Source organism: Carassius auratus, unplaced genomic scaffold (assembly GCF_003368295.1).
Source record: "Carassius auratus strain Wakin unplaced genomic scaffold, ASM336829v1 scaf_tig00216727, whole genome shotgun sequence".
Lineage (NCBI taxonomy): Eukaryota > Metazoa > Chordata > Actinopteri > Cypriniformes > Cyprinidae > Carassius > Carassius auratus.
The window spans coordinates 432,915-449,358 of NW_020528709.1; the positions used below are offsets into that span (position 1 = coordinate 432,915).

The following is a 16,444-nucleotide window of genomic DNA, read 5'->3' on the forward strand; positions in this document are numbered from 1 at the left end:
CTATTATGTTACACCGTTTTAGAGGGACCGTTTTAGAAACTTTGAGCTCTGAAGAAGGCAGATGGGTTATTGCCGTAATCAAACAAGATAATGCTACCTTCATAACTTGCTGTGTATATGGTCACAATTCTTCTGCATCCAACAGAGTAATGTTCTCTCATTTAGTGGATAAACTTAGGCAAGTAAATAGGAAGTATATTGATGCTTATTTCATTTTGGGAGGAGATTTCAATGAATGCATAGATGATTGTTTGGACAGATACCCCCCTAGACTTGATGGTGGAAAAAATAATGACTTAATTTTTTCTCTTTGCACAGATCTCTCCCTGACTGATGCATGGCGGTTCTTTAATCCTTATACTAAAGATTTTACCTGGTCAAATAAAACTTTATCTCTTAGATCCAGGATTTACTTTTTTTTAATTTCTTCTTCTATTCTTAGCTATTTAAAAGATATTTCTCACACCATTGCCCCCTTATCTGATCATAAGTTAGTTTTTTTAAAGATAAGTGACGTCCAGGATAATCCGAGACTCAGGGGTTACTGGAAATTTAATAATACCTTGCTAAAAGATCAACAGTTTAATCATAGTATCATCAAGCTTATCAAAGAATTATTTACTGATTTAAATGGGGATTATAAAAAAACATGGGAGTTCTTTAAATATAAAGCCAGACATACAGCAGTTGTAAGAAGTAAAGAAATTAAAAAGAGTGTAGAAAATCCTGCTGTGATCTGATTGGCTGACTGTGTCTTGATAAAGAGCACCTGTGGCCCTTACTAATTATGTTTCAGTCTCCTTTTGTTTGAACCAAAAGCTGTTGTTCAGACATGGCTTGTGTGGAATCGTTGCGTTGTTGATTATGTAAGTTTCCTTCTTGATTTGTTTTAGTTTAAATGATTGTGTTTGATATGATATTGAATTCTAGTTATGTTTAGTAGCTCTTTAATGTTATACTCATTTGATTGTTAAAGCTGATTTCAGATGTATGATTTAAGGTTTGCTATTGTGTTTGTATTTTATTAATGGTTTTGTTTATGGGTTTTAGAAACCAACAATTACCATCAATGCCATCTGTGAAATGTCTACTCCTATATGTCAGCACAAATAAACTGGGAAAAGTACTTGATGACTGAATGAGTTTTAATGGACCCACCATTCCAGTAGCAACAGCCAAATCAGCCTAAATTTCTACATGGTCCTTCGAGCCGGAGAGGCAACTGGAATGGAGACTGAGGATGACTGTGTGAAACCTAAACGTTCATCAACGATTGTAAAACCTCCAAGATGGCACGAAGATTATATGATGACTCAGTTAAATCCTTCAATGCATCCAGCTGGACAATTGGCACACCAGCCAGAAGATTTGAGCCATTTGGTTGCATCACAGGGAGCTTCCATTACTGCTACTCAAAATGAGGTGAAGTCTTTGTCTGAGGAGATTAAACAAATGAAAGGAATGTTGTTGGATGTGGGACACATGATGAAGGATATGCAAAGGAAAAGAAGTTCTTCATTTTCTACTGGTTCTGAATGCAGTTCTATTCAAGCATCCCCTGGTCATATCCCCATACAAGCAAACCAGCAAGATGAGATCCAGCAAAATGAGATGAACGCCAGAGATTCGATTGTGGATGAGTTGAGTGAATGTATGCGACGACATCAAACCAAGCAGGATAATGTGCTTTCTACACCATCAAAAGTTCAGAGACAAAATACTTTGCCCCCATCTCAGTATGTGCCATCTACCTCCTCAATGCCTACTTCCTCAGCAGTCACCACTAGAGGGCCATCAGAGAGACAACACCAGCATCTTTCTGATCCATGTTCGCCTACTAGGCTCTCAGTTCCACTCCCAGATAACCTCAGGCCACCTTTAATGCATCCAAATGTAATGGGTGAAGGCTTAACTCAGCAACAACGTAATGGTCTTTCATCTTCAGTCAGTCATCATCAAATGAATCCCAGTTTTTATCCCAGTGATCAACAAGTAGGAAGGGACCAAAGCCTTTGGCCACTTGATCAAATGCAGGGAAATGCATTCTGTATGCCTGGTCACCAGTGGATGCCTCCAAGTTGGCCAACTTTCCCTCCAAATGGAGGATTTTTAAGGCCTCCATATCTACCTGATTATTCGTATCCAGTATTATATCCAGCTCATATCCAGAATGTTCTGCCAGTTCCTTCAAGGGTTGCAACATTGCCTACTAGAGATTTATCAGCTGGATTTACTTATGCTTCTCTTGGTCATTCACATCAAACTTCTTTAGAACAGCAGACAACTAGTACTGTACCGCAGCAAGATAATCCTTCAATTATGTCTCATCAGAATCCTTTGATACCCAGAGTTATAACCACTGCATCAGCACCTCTGGAGCAGGGGCAGCAAAGAGATGTAAATCCAATAACTGCATTATCCCCAATTGGAATGCAAATGATGGTCCCTAACCAGCATATGTCTATTCATTCACCCGTGAATGTGCCCCACGCAAGTATGACAGCTCTACATCCCTCCAGGTCGGCCCGTATTGAAAGACTTTCATTTCCATATTTGAAGAGTGATGACCCCCATGAGTTTGCCATGCTGAATATGGCTTTAAAGAATTTGTTACCCTCAGAGGAAACTGAGCAATACAAGTATCATATTCTTCTTGATCATTTGAAGTTGGAGGCAGCTCGACTTCTGGCCTTGGCTTATGCCCATCATTCCCAGCCTTATACTACTGCCTTAAAAGCTCTTCAGAAAAGATATGGGCAACCTCACCAGTTGGTGCTGCGAGAGATTGCTACAATTAAGAACTTACCCGCTGTACGTTCAGGAGATTCTGGTGGATTCGGTGACTTTGCTGTACGAGTTCAAGCTCTTGTGGGAATGCTTCAATCCTGGGATCATGAAGAAGGAGCAAAGGAATTATCCTGTGCATCACATGTCCATCAGTTACTCAGTAAACTTCCAGCACATCAGGTTGCTAGTTTTGCAAGATATGCCAAAACCACCCGACCAGACCAGTCCTACAACTTGGTGAATTTTTCAGTTTGGTTGGAAGAAGAATCAGATTGTCAGAATCTAGCTACCCAAGTGTTTGAACAGTCTAAAGGTATGAAAAAGTATCAGGTAAGAGAAGCAAGGCCTACCAAGTCCCAATATCACACAGCTACATTTCTTCATGGCATAAGTCAAGAAGTTGATCCAACTCAAAAAAGGAACTCTGAAACTGCAAACCACGAAATTCTGCGACACGGCAAGAAGGAGGGCCTTAAACCGTCATGTGCAAGCTGTGGCAGTAATGATCATCATCTCAGTCATTGTCCTGAATTTCAGAGCTTCGATACGGCAGCCAAACGGAAATGGATTATTGACAATAATCGTTGTTGGAGATGTGGTTGGGCCCATAGATCATCTAAGTGTGACTTAAGAGGAAAATGTCCATTGTGTCAAGATCGTCACTTAGGAGTACTGCATGAAGTAAATGTTCGCAAACCAGATTCTAGGATATTTTATTTGAGCCGATCAAGTGGTCCGAACTCTGTTCTTCTGAAAATTGTGAGGGTAGTTCTGAGCCACAAAGGAAAGACTCTGGAGACGTATGCTATCCTAGATGATGGTTCTGAGAGAACTATGCTCATGTCTTCTGCAGCAGAGAGTTTAGGTCTTCATGGGGCGGCAGAATCATTGGTTCTTCGAACCATTCGACAAGACACAGAGAAAATTGAAGGTGCAACGGTTTCTTTTACCATATCTCCAGCTTCTCACAAGCAAAGTAAATACCAGATACAAGGTGCATTTACTGCTCAAATGATTGACTTACCTGAACAAACTTATCCTGTGCAAGTCCTACAGAGACGCTACCAACATCTAAGAGGCCTCCCTCTGGAGGAGTTTCAGAGAGTTAAACCTTTGTTACTAGTGGGATCTGATCATCCTCACCTTCTTTGCTCCAAAGAGCGAGTACGTTTTGGTCCTCCTGGAAGTCCAGCCGCTTTGCATACTCGACTGGGATGGGTACTACATGGACCTACTTCCTTGGGTGAGAAGACTAATTCCACGGCTCAGTGTTTCTTCCAGGCATCTCTCTCCATGGATCAGTTGCATAAAGATGTGGAGAAGTTATGGCAAGTTGACGTAATTCCTTTCTCTCAGAATCCAAAGCATGCTCTGCGGTCTAAACAAGATAAGAAAGCTCTCAAATGTCTAGACGAGAAAACAAAGCTAGAAGAAATGAACTGAATCAAAAGATATGCGACTCCTTTACTTTGAGTTGAGAATGCACCAGTCCTTAAAGCATCTCAAGAGGCAGTAATGCCGGCTTTGCGTCGAATGGAGAGACATCTAGCTAAGGATCCAGCACAGGCAGCTATTTATGAGAAAGAGATTCAGAAGCTCATTGAAGCTGGATATGTTAAGAAACTAAAGTTAAATGAGATTAATCTCAGTGACGAATCTTGGTATATTCCCCACCATCTTGTAGAACATAATGGCAAGCATCGTGTGGTATTTAATTGTTCCTATCAGTATCACGGAGAGAGTTTAAATGCCTATTTGTTACCTGGACCGGTTCTAGGCCCTACCTTGATTGGAGTTTTACTTCGGTTTAGAGAACATCAAGTTGCGATAAGTGGAGACATTAGATCAATGTTCCATCAAGTTGGTCTCCTGGCTTCTGATTCTCCTTTGCTACGTTTTTTGTGGCGAAACATGAGAAGAAATGATCCAGTTGAAGCTCGTTCAGTAGAGACCAACCAGGGGTTAAGTCATGACTGCACAGATCCATGCGAGGGAACTCTTGGATTAAGTTGGCATTGCTTGCAGGATACTTTGAGCTATAAGCACCGTCTAGTGGAGTATACTGTCCTAACTTTGCGAGTGATATATCGTATACTTGCTCGCCAGTATGACCCTCTGGGTTTTATCATTCCATTCACGACACGTGCTAAAGTTCTTCTGCAACAATTATGGATGAAACCTAACAGAGGATGGGATAATCCAGATATCCCGGAGGGAATCAAGGCAGCTTGGAAGGCATGGGAAGGAGAGTTGCCAGATTTGGTCAAGCTCCAAGTACCTCGATGGTATGGTCCAAGAACGAATTGGGAAGATCCAGTCATCAGAGAGCTTCACATATTCTGCGACGCATCCGAAAAGGCCTATGGTTCAGTTTCCTATTTGCGTCTGGTAAACGGAAATGGTGAGATTTCTATATCTCTGGTTATGGCTCGTTCAAGGGTAGCACCAAAGAAGACCATTTCTATTCCTCGTTTGGAACTATGTGCTGCTCTGACCAGGGCTCAGCTGGCGAACCTGTTGCAAAAGGAACTCACCTTGGATGTTGAAAGGGTGACACTTTGGTCTGATTCCACAACTGTGTTGACCTGGATCCAGTCCGAATCCTGCCGGTACAAGATCTTTGTGGCAAACCGCATTACGGAGATTCTTGAGTATACTAGACCGGATCACTGGAGATATGTTGACACTGTAAGTAATCCAGCAGATGACATCACTCGAGGCAAGAGACTTGATCAATTGTCTGCAACCAGTTCTTGGTTTCAAGGACCACCTTTTCTATATTTGCCCTATCAGCAATGGCCAAAATCTCCAGCCTTAAGAACAGAGGAGGTTGGGACAGAGCTGAGAAAACCTTTGTTTTGTGGACTTAATCAAGCATCAGTAAACTCTCTCAAGTACGGTGCATCTCAATTCAATACCTGGTCAGAGTTGATTGAAGCAACTGTTGAGAACCTCTCTTTGGACTTAAGAGCTGAGACTAAACCTTCTCAAACACAAGCAGAATTATGTCTTTTGCGTCAAGCACAGGTGGAAGATTTCCCTGAGGAATATAAACTGCTAAAAAACGGTCATGGAGCTCCCTCACACAGCCGTTTAGTTGGTTTGGCACCAGAGTATGATCCCGTTACAGAGCTAATAAGAGTGGGTGGACGACTTCGTCAGAGTGAGGATTTGGATCTTGAATCTATTAATCCAATTGTTTTAGATCCTAAGAATAATGTTACCAAACTTTTGGTTGCTGATTATGACTCCACTCTGTGCCATCCAGGACCACAAAGAGTGTTCGCTCAGCTTCGTCGGAAATACTGGGTTCTGAGAGGGCGACAGTTAATAAAGAAGATTCAGAGATCATGTCTTGAATGCAGGAAGTGGAAAGGTGTGCCTTCAGTTCCTAGAATGGCTGATCTACCAGTTTCCAGACTTCGCCTGTATAAGCCCCCCTTTTGGTCGACAGGTATGGATTGTTTTGGGCCTTTAACCATCAAAGTAGGTCGCCGACATGAGAAGAGGTGGGGCATTATATTCAAATGCCAGACGACACGGTGTCTTCATTTAGAACTCCTCTCTGGTATGGATACTGAGAGTTTCCTCTTGGCTCTTCGAAGATTTGTAGCCCGTAGAGGTAGGCCCTATGAAGTAGTATCTGATCAAGGAACTAATTTCAAGGGAGGAGAAAGAGAACTCCAGGAGGCATTTTCGCAGCTTAGTCCTTCCTTCCAAGAGATACTAGCCCAACAGCAAATTAAATTCTCATTCAATCCGCCATATTCTCCCCATTTTGGAGGTACTTGGGAGAGAGAGATACGGTCTGTTAAGACGGCATTACGAGTAGTTCTGGGAATACAAGTAGTCTCAGAGGAAGTTTTGTATACAGTGCTCGTTGAAATTGAGGAGTTGTTAAACTCAAAACCTCTTGGATATGTATCTTCAAATCTTTCAGACCCTGATCCAATCACACCAAATATCCTACTGATGGGGCGGCGAGATGCATCTCTTCCTCAAGTGATGTATGCAGATTCAGAACTACTTACCCGTAGAAAGTGGAGACACAGCCAAGTTCTTGCGGATCGATTCTGGGTCAGTTTTGTTCGAGATTATCTTCCAAGTCTTCAGACTCGTCAAAAGTGGGAACTTGATGGTAATCCTATAGCTCATTCTGCTATCGTCATGATTGTGGAACCTCAGCTTCCTCGGGGACACTGGCCTATAGGGACTGTCAGTAAGATTTTGCCAAGTTCTGATGGAAGAGTGAGAGTTGCTGAGATTTTCAGCAAAGGGAAATCTTTAATTCGTCCAGTCAACGGTCTGATTGTTCTTCCTGAATTGACTGATTCTGATAATTCAACCACATGAACTTTCTGTAAATGCAAATATGTTAACATATTTGGGGGCGGCTGTAGAAAATCCTGCTGTGATCTGATTGGCTGACTGTGTCTTGATAAAGAGCACCTGTGGCCCTTACTAATTATGTTTCAGTCTCCTTTTGTTTGAACCAAAAGCTGTTGTTCAGACATGGCTTGTGTGGAATCGTTGCGTTGTTGATTATGTAAGTTTCCTTCTTGATTTGTTTTAGTTTAAATGATTGTGTTTGATATGATATTGAATTCTAGTTATGTTTAGTAGCTCTTTAATGTTATACTCATTTGATTGTTAAAGCTGATTTCAGATGTATGATTTAAGGTTTGCTATTGTGTTTGTATTTTATTAATGGTTTTGTTTATGGGTTTTAGAAACCAACAATTACCATCAATGCCATCTGTGAAATGTCTACTCCTATATGTCAGCACAAATAAACTGGGAAAAGTACTTGATGACTGAATGAGTTTTAATGGACCCACCATTCCAGTAGCAACAGCCAAATCAGCCTAAATTTCTACATAGAGTAAATGTCAAACTGATTCAGAGTTGGTTAATAAACTTAATGAATTATTGACTAAAAGTAAAATTACAGAAGAAGAACATTTAGAAATAAAAAAGTTAAATTTGGAGCTTGATAAAGCCTACTTAGATTTGGCTAAAGGGGCATATATAAGGTCTCGTGCTAAATGGTTGGAGGAGGGGGAAAGCAATTCTAGTTATTTTTTTGCCCTGGAAAAAAGGAACGATCAGAGGAAAGCTCTCTCTGCACTAAACATTGATGGAGTCATTTCTAAAGATCAAAAAGTAATATCTGATTTTGTTGCAAACTTTTATAGCACTCTTTATACCTCTAATTTCAGCAATAATATTTCTGAGAAATTTATTGATTTAATTAAACACCATATTAAAGTTATTGATCGAGAGTATAGTCAAATTTGTGATTCCCCTTTATCAATTGATGAAATCAAGCAAGCTCTACATAAATTGAAAAAAGGTAGATCCCCTGGGATTGATGGGCTCTCGGTAGAATTTTATCTTCATTTTTGGGAGTTTATTAAATTACCATTATTTCATATGTATAATGAATGCATCAGTCAGGGAGATATGACGGCTACTATGAAACAGGGAGTCATCTCTCTTATACCCAAGCAAGACAAGGATCCTTTAATAATCGACAATTGGCGACCTATTACTCTGTTAACATTAGACTATAAAATATTAGCCTCTGTCTATGCTAAAAGATTAAGTTATGGTTTAGACAATATAATTTCAGAATCTCAATCTGGTTTCATGAAAGGCCGTCACATTTCTAACAACATAAGATTAGTACTGGACTTGCTGGATTATTCCGATTTAATACATTCTGATGGTCTCATACTTTTTCTCGACTTTCATAAAGCCTTTGACTCCATAGAACACAAATTTCTTTTTCGTACTCTAGAATTATTTGGATTTGGCAAAGCATTTATGGAGACTGTATCCATGTTTTATAGAGGCATTAACAGCTCAGTAATTGTGAACTTTGACACTTCTAAGAGGTTTAATATATATCGTGGAGTCAGACAGGGCTGTCCAATCTCCCCATTTTTATTTCTTTTAGCCACAGAGTTACTCTGTCTAAGAATTAAACAAGATGAAAGTTTGAAAGGAATCTCAATTTTTGACAGAGAGTTCAAAATATCACAGCTAGCAGATGACACTACGCTGTTTTTGCAGGACAAATGTCAGTTACCAAAAGCTCTGGATTTGGTTGAACAATTCTCATGTGCTTCAGGTCTAAAACTTAATACTTCGAAATGTGAAATTATGACAATTCACGATATGGATGTTATAGTCTTAGGAGGCATCCTAGTTAAAAAAAGTGTAAAATATTTAGGAATTCATATCAGTAGAAATGTAATCAGTAGACATCATTTAAATTTTTCTGATAAAATTATAAAAACGAAACAGATCTTTAATATCTGGCTTCAGAGAGATCTTACATTATATGGTAGAGTTCTTTTATCTAAAGTTGAAGGGCTCTCTCACTTTGTATATTCTGCTCTTTCTTTGTTTGTCAACGATAAAGCTATAAAGGAAATTAATAAAATATTTTTGGATTTTATCTGGAAAAATAGACCGTACAAGTTAAAAAGAGATGTCCTTACCAACTCCAGAAGCGAAGGTGGCCTTGATTTTTTGGACTTTGCAGACACTGTAAACACCTTTAAAGTAAACTGGCTGAAAAGATGCCTTGCAAATCCAATGTCAATGTGGTTTTTTATCCCAAATAAGATATTTGACCAACTTGGTGGCCTATCTTTCTTACTGAAATGTAATTTTCTGCCTGGTAAGTTACCTATTTCCTTATCTAACTTCCACCATCAATGTCTTCTTTCCTGGAAATTGTGTTTTGTCCATGGATTCTCCCCCCATAAAGTTCTCCTTTGGAATAATGCTGATATAACGGTTAGAAATAAATCACTTTTTTTCCCTAGATGGTTTAATAATAACTTGAACTCTATTCTATCTGTGTTTGACAAGTCTGGTAATATTCTAACTTACGAACAATTTATGAATCTTCATAATTTTCCAGTCCCACCAAAGGAATATAATAATTTGATGAGAGCCATCCCAGTAGGTTTAACTCAGTTAATTTCAAGTCACCTTAAATTCAGTAAAGGCAACAGTGTTTATCCGGCTTTAAGTTTGGGGGGTATTGGTATTTTAGATCGGAAATGCAATAACAGACATATCCGCAAAATATTTCAGACAAAAAGAAAGATTGTTCCAAGAGGGAAATTCTATTGGGGTTCCTTTTTAACAAATATAAATTGGAGAAAGGCCTGGCTCCTGCCAAGTAAATTTTGCATTTCTAATAAGGTAAAGGAGATCCATTATAAAATCCTTCATAAAATTTACCCCGTTAATCTGTCTATCTCAAAATATTCTAATGTCGATGAATCATGCTCATTTTGTGGTTTTGTGGAGGAAACAGCTGCCCATCTGTTTTTTGATTGCGGTGTTACCAACAAATTATGGGGTGACATAAGCACCTACATTTCTAACCTTACAAATGTGTCCCACACTTTTATCCTCAAAGATGTTATCTTTTATTATGAAAATCCAAAGCTATTATCTGTTGAATATGTTGTTAATTTTCTTATATTGAATGCAAAATTTTTCATTCATAAACAGAAATGGCTTAAGTCTCCTTTGTCTTTCCCCCTTTTTCTTATGGAATTGGACTCTCTTGTTTCATCTCTTAGACTTACAAAGAACAAAAAGAGTAGCAAGTTTTTGATGTATTATGACAACTTTTCCAAAAGAATGTAAGTTTATTTTTGCACTTTTATGTATCAATAATACTATAATTTTATATGCAAATCCAGAATGTCTATTTTATTTTATGTTTGCTTCTAATTGGAGTGTATGTATATCTCGCTTCCCTGTGTTTTTGTATATTTGTACAACTTTTTTTCTTGCAATAAAAAAAAAAAAAAAAAAAAAACATCTGAAAACTACTACTTACCTATGTCACACAATGTAACTGTAAAAATAATGTAAATATGTAACTTTAAATAATTCTGTACATATTTGTTTACATGTTTGCATTTAAATAAAGAAAACACTTGACCCTCTACTTGCTCTCTGTTCGTTTTCTATCTAGGCTACGTAAGATAAAAAAAAAACACTTTCTTTATATATTCTAAATATTTATATTCTAACTACTTGTTCTCTCTCTCTCTCTCTCTCTCTCTCTCTCTCTCTCTCTCTCTCTGTGTGTGTGTGTGTGTGTGTGTGTGTGTGTGTGTTTGTATAAAGTAGTCAACGTTTGAAGTGGATCAAATCCTTTAATCAAAGCTGTCCTAAAACCAAAACGAAATATATATATATATATATATATATATATATATATATATATATATATATATATATATATATATATATATATATATATATATATATATATATCGTTTTGGTTGCTTTTATTGATCTCATTAGTAATAAAATAATCTGCTAATATAAATGTTTTAATTAATTATCACTTAAAATGCCTCACATACCAAAACAAGTGGTTGGCGTGATTTCAAAGGACATTTAAACCATCTGATTTTTATTATAGTTTGTTGTATTGTTATTGGACATACTGTAACTATGCCTGTGATCGTTAAACAAAAACGTGTTCTTTATCCCCGCGAGGAATACGCGGAAGTGAGCGCATATTGGTTAGTCTACAGTATATAATGTTCCAGATATAATTGTTTGCGCTCTGTTTTAACACTGGGTTTTGTTATAGGCATAAAATATTTGACTGAAACTGGTCTTTTAAAATCTGTTTGCATGAAATTTAACTTTGAAATATTTTAAATGTTGCCCCGCCTTTTACTTCTCAAACCTCGTATTTTCTAAGATATAATGCTGAGAAAACACGGAGGAACTTTGTGCTTCGCGAGTTACCCATCATGGGTTGGGCGCTCAGCGACCTACTCCTTTGAAACTATCCACTGCGCATGCGCAAAGCAAGCAGGACGTCACCGTGGGAAATAGTTAGACCTACTACACAAATAAAGAAAAATTGAGACAATGTTAATTTGATCCATTATTTCGTTTTGGTTTCCTTGTTTATTATATTTCCCGTTTCGAGCTGAAAGCTATGAAACAAACGTCAGTTTTTCATATTTGGTTCATACAGAAAAACAGAAAAACTAAATATTGATTCGTTATTTCGTTTTTGGTTTGCCAGATTAAATGGAATAATTGAAAGATCGGATGATACACGACCTTCTACACATACATGATAATAGGTGTGTTTATAAAAAATAAGCAGAGTTAATAAAGTCAAGTCGGCTTCATTGTCAATTCTTCCACATGTACAGTACATACATACAGAGAATTGAAATTGCGTTACTCTCAGACCCCCGGTGCATACAGATAACATTAACAGTAGAGCCTAAAAATCTAGATCAAATATAAAATATAAGATACAGCTATACAATAAGGGAATGTAAAAAAAAAACATTCATATAGGCCTAATAAAATTTAAAATAAAGTTTAATAAAGCAAGGCACATGGCAGATAGAGTGCAAACCAGTGAAGTGAACAAACAGTGCATATAAAAAGATTTTTAGTGCAAAAAAAGTTTATTCAGTCTGATTACATTCTATTACATAGCAATAGAACTCTGCCCAAAACACAATAGAAAATGTAATGGTTTCCAATTTCCATACCATTATAAACCAATCGTTTTTTATTGTTGTTTTTTGTGCTGGTGTTTTTTTATTAAAAAAAAAAAAAAAAAAAAAAAAAAAAAACCTTGGTTGGTAACTTATTATTATTATTATTATTATTATTATTATTATTTATTTATATTGTTTTGCAATTTAATATGAAAAAATTGCTCTTTTGTTTGCACTGTTCATAAAAATGTTAAACAAAAGACAAAACATTTCTAAATACAATTCTACATATCTGATAGCTTTGTTTACAAAGATAAACCTGTAGAGTTACACCTGTACTTTTCATTGCACATTACATTATAGTTTCATAAAAACGTACAACTAATAAGAGATTGTACACAAATAAGCAAAGTAAGTGTCTAAAATAAACTTTTATTGTTAGGTTTTCGTTTTTTATAATAGACAGTCTGTGTGATCAACATATAATATCTCATATTACTACAAAAGACCACTCATACTAAATTTTCTCTCTCTCTCTCTCTCTCTCTCTCTCTCTCTCTCTCTCTCTCTCTCTCTCTATATATATATATATATATATATAAATACAAACAAATCCTGCCCATAAAACAGTACGAAATGTAATAGATTTATTCCCAGTTAACACATGGCTTGGTACTTTTTGGTAATTTCTCGATTTACCAGCTGGCGACATATCTGGCATGTCCTAGGCATGTAATGGTATTACCAATAAAATTATGATTAATATTAATTATTTAAATTAATTTCACAATTTTCTTTATTGAAAAATAAAAATAATTGAAAACTGTTTTTTCCTCTTTCTCTGTATCATTGTTTCTGGTGATTTTTTTCAACTAAGTTTTTTATTTATACCAAACAAGGCCATACTCATATTTAGAACATTAGGGGAACTATTGTTTTGAAAATATTAAGACCAGACCACTGTGATTTTGGTAAAGGAACTAAATAAATTTAAAAAAGTTTTTTTTTGTAAAGTAATCAATCTGAACTGCAAAAAAATATTTTCATTTTAAAGTAGGCTATATGCACCCATTCCATTTAAGTTGTATTCCTAATATGTTGAAAATGCAAGACAGAAAAATTTTATTGTCCCCACAATAATTATGAATTACACGAATCACATAAATGACAGCCCAACTTTCAATTCAAAACAAAAAAAAAAAAAGAGAGCGAGAGAAAAGTTTAATAGTTTGCATCAATACAGTCGATCCAACTGTTGGTATAGAAATTCTTACATTAAACATTAACAATAAGTCAAAAGGGGTAAGCTTTCAACTGTATATGCATTTTAAATGCTTATATATGCTCGTGCCCCATCCATGCAGTGAACGCTCACACGTTATTGAATATGAGGTTTTCTGAGGCTCAACTAACTTCAGCACTTCTCCAGCTGTGTTCCTTAAATAGTTGTTGGTCGCTCAAACTCTCCTTCTCACTGTGCATTATGGATGATAGACACACTTAAAAAAATATATACTTGTTAGAGGTACAATTACTTTGTACATTTATTTGATTTAATGTAGCCTACAGTCAGCAAAGCCTTCCAAACCTTTATTTTGATCCTGTGATCAATATCTACCTAAATATATAAAAATTATAAGATGACAAAAAGATAAGCGGAAACGAGCACACGTTCCTGCTCTAAACGCTGTTTGCGCTATTTATGGTTTGCGCAGCTGGAACGCTAAACTAAGCCACGGAAACATCATAGACCGTAAAAGAAAGGGAAACATAGGGGGAACCGACTGCGACACAACACCGGAAGTAAAGCTCTCGCGCGCGATCAAGCTTCAGCGAATACAACTACATTAATGTGCGCATGCCCAGCAGCCACATAACGTTAACGTTAGCCTTGACCATAAAAATCCGAGAAAATGGACACATACGTGCTTTACCACGGAAACAAAAGAGTGACGCTTAAAGAAGATGATATGCGTGCTGAGAAGATTTCACGAATATTTCAGGTAGGTTTTCACTATTAGGCCTGGATCAGGCCATAGTTCAATTAGGCCAATTAAATATCTTGTTCAAATATCAAATATAAATGTGCATGCATCAGAGTTGTAAATGTGAACTGATGTATCAACAAGAAGATAATGCATTCTAAAAATTCAAATAAGAAAGTAATGTAATATATATTTATATATAAATTATATATTTAATAAAATAAGTATTCATCTATTTCCTTAAATTATTTTTTTTTTTTTTACTTTAAATCATGCTTTTTACAGTTTAATAAGTTACCAAAGACCCCCTACCCCACTCCTATGGTAATTATTTTATTTGTGCAGGTTTTAAAAAGTCTTAAAAATCCTGCAGATACCCTGGAAACACTGGCATTCCTTTACAGAACTTATATAGATGTAACAAGCCTGTTACAGAACCCATTTAAAGTGAAATGCACATATCTGAGTCTGAAATAGCATATTATTTTCCTTGAATAATTGTTTTTGTTTTGTTTTTATTTTAGGTCACCTGTGACAGCCTTTATTTGACAGATGATTCCAATGTTGCGATTTTCCCAAATGCTGAAGGGTCTTTCAGGACGATTGACTTGACCCTCAGGGCACATTATGAAGTCCATGGTGACACTGTCGAGACCCCATAAAACTCTCCTTCCACGTCAGCATTTACTTCAAGTCCAGGTCAGCGGCATTTCACTTTCGCCAGGCCAGGGACATCTGGATCGATTTTCCCAACAACACCACGTGTAAACCGAACTTGGAGTTTGAAAACTTTTATTTATTACTTTATGATGTTATTATTGCACCTAGAAATTGTTGTAATAAGTCATGACAATAGGATTACATGTAAATTTACTTAAAATAAACTTAAGAATTTAGCAAATGTTGAATCGGTTTCCAAATTTCAGAGCAATAAATGTTGCAGAAGTGATCGATGGAAAACCAGTTCCAAAAAGCGTTGTTGTTGTAAAGTTCTCTGAAGCTGAGGCCAATGTTCCGGGCATTGTGCAGAAGCTTCATGCTGACCTTAGGGCTTCAGAATCCCCTGTACTACTGGATTCCAACTGGAATGAAATAATGGATTCAGAAGGAACACGAGGTAACAAATGAACACTTATAATTTGTAATAAATTACAATGTTATTTGCTTAGTTGTTCTAAACCTCCATGAAGTTCTTGTGTTTGTACAACATACAGGAATTTAAGAATGCTGTTAACCAAACTGTTGCTGATCTCCACTGACTTCCATTGTATTGAAAAAAAAAAAAACCACAATGGGAGTTAATGGGCACCAGAAAGTTTAGCTTCCTGCATTCTTCAAAATATCTTATTTAGTGTTAAGCACAAGCAATTAAGAATCTGATACAGGTCTAAAACAATGTAGCGGTGGCAGGCCTCCAGTTAGACCTAACTAGGTTTTTCCCCCCAGTTAGTTAAAATTAAATATCATTTTTTCGGGCGCCAGACAAGACCAAAATTTGTCAAGTCAATCTATAACTATTTTCATTTTTAGGTTCCCAGATAACTCAAGATAGAGCCCAAACTAAAACCCACCAGATACACAATGTACCAGGCACACAAAAACACATACTTTTAAATAACACTCACAACCAGATTCAGTTTTTTCTCAAGTCAAAAGATGTTATTCAAAATAGAAAACACAAACAAAATTACAATGTTTCACTTCCCTTCAGTTTGACACTTTTTGTTTAGAAGGAAAATAACGAAAAAAGAAAAAAGTACAATAAAGGAAAATAAGGAAATAACAGTCCTTCAATTCTTAAACCAAACAAAAAACAAAGAAAAGACCAAAAAAATGTCTCAGTCCAAGTTTACACAAAACCCATATTAATCCCGTTGATTGAGCGGGTGGGTGTGTGTGTGTGTGTGTGTGTGTGTGCGCGTGCGTGCGTGCGTCTGCGAGCGTGCGCGTAAAATCAGCGGCACGAATCAGTCTGCGTTAGGGGCGTCCAGCCAGCTGCTGAATAAACAATGTTATGGGGAAACAAAAGTTAGGACGTTTGAATGTCCGATGTGACTTTACGTAAGGTGCTAAAATCTTAAAGTACCTGCAGCAAGTGAACTGGGTTCATCTGTCGCGCCGATATGCAGATCGGTTGAGACCGACCGTCATGCG

At 36.9% G+C, this 16,444-nt stretch overlaps 2 long non-coding RNA genes across 2 annotated transcripts; both read left to right on the forward strand.

Moving 5' to 3' along the window:
- Positions 1 to 718: 718 nt before the first annotated feature.
- On the forward strand, positions 719 to 1,260 carry LOC113098891 (uncharacterized). The gene is made up of 3 exons (XR_003289215.1): positions 719 to 857; positions 987 to 988; positions 1,051 to 1,260. It is a non-coding gene; the product is annotated as an uncharacterized LOC113098891 (long non-coding RNA).
- Positions 1,261 to 7,098: 5,838 nt separating this feature from the next.
- LOC113098890 (uncharacterized) lies at positions 7,099 to 7,651 on the forward strand. The gene is made up of 3 exons (XR_003289214.1): positions 7,099 to 7,324; positions 7,454 to 7,455; positions 7,518 to 7,651. It is a non-coding gene; the product is annotated as an uncharacterized LOC113098890 (long non-coding RNA).
- Positions 7,652 to 16,444: the final 8,793 nt, after the last annotated feature.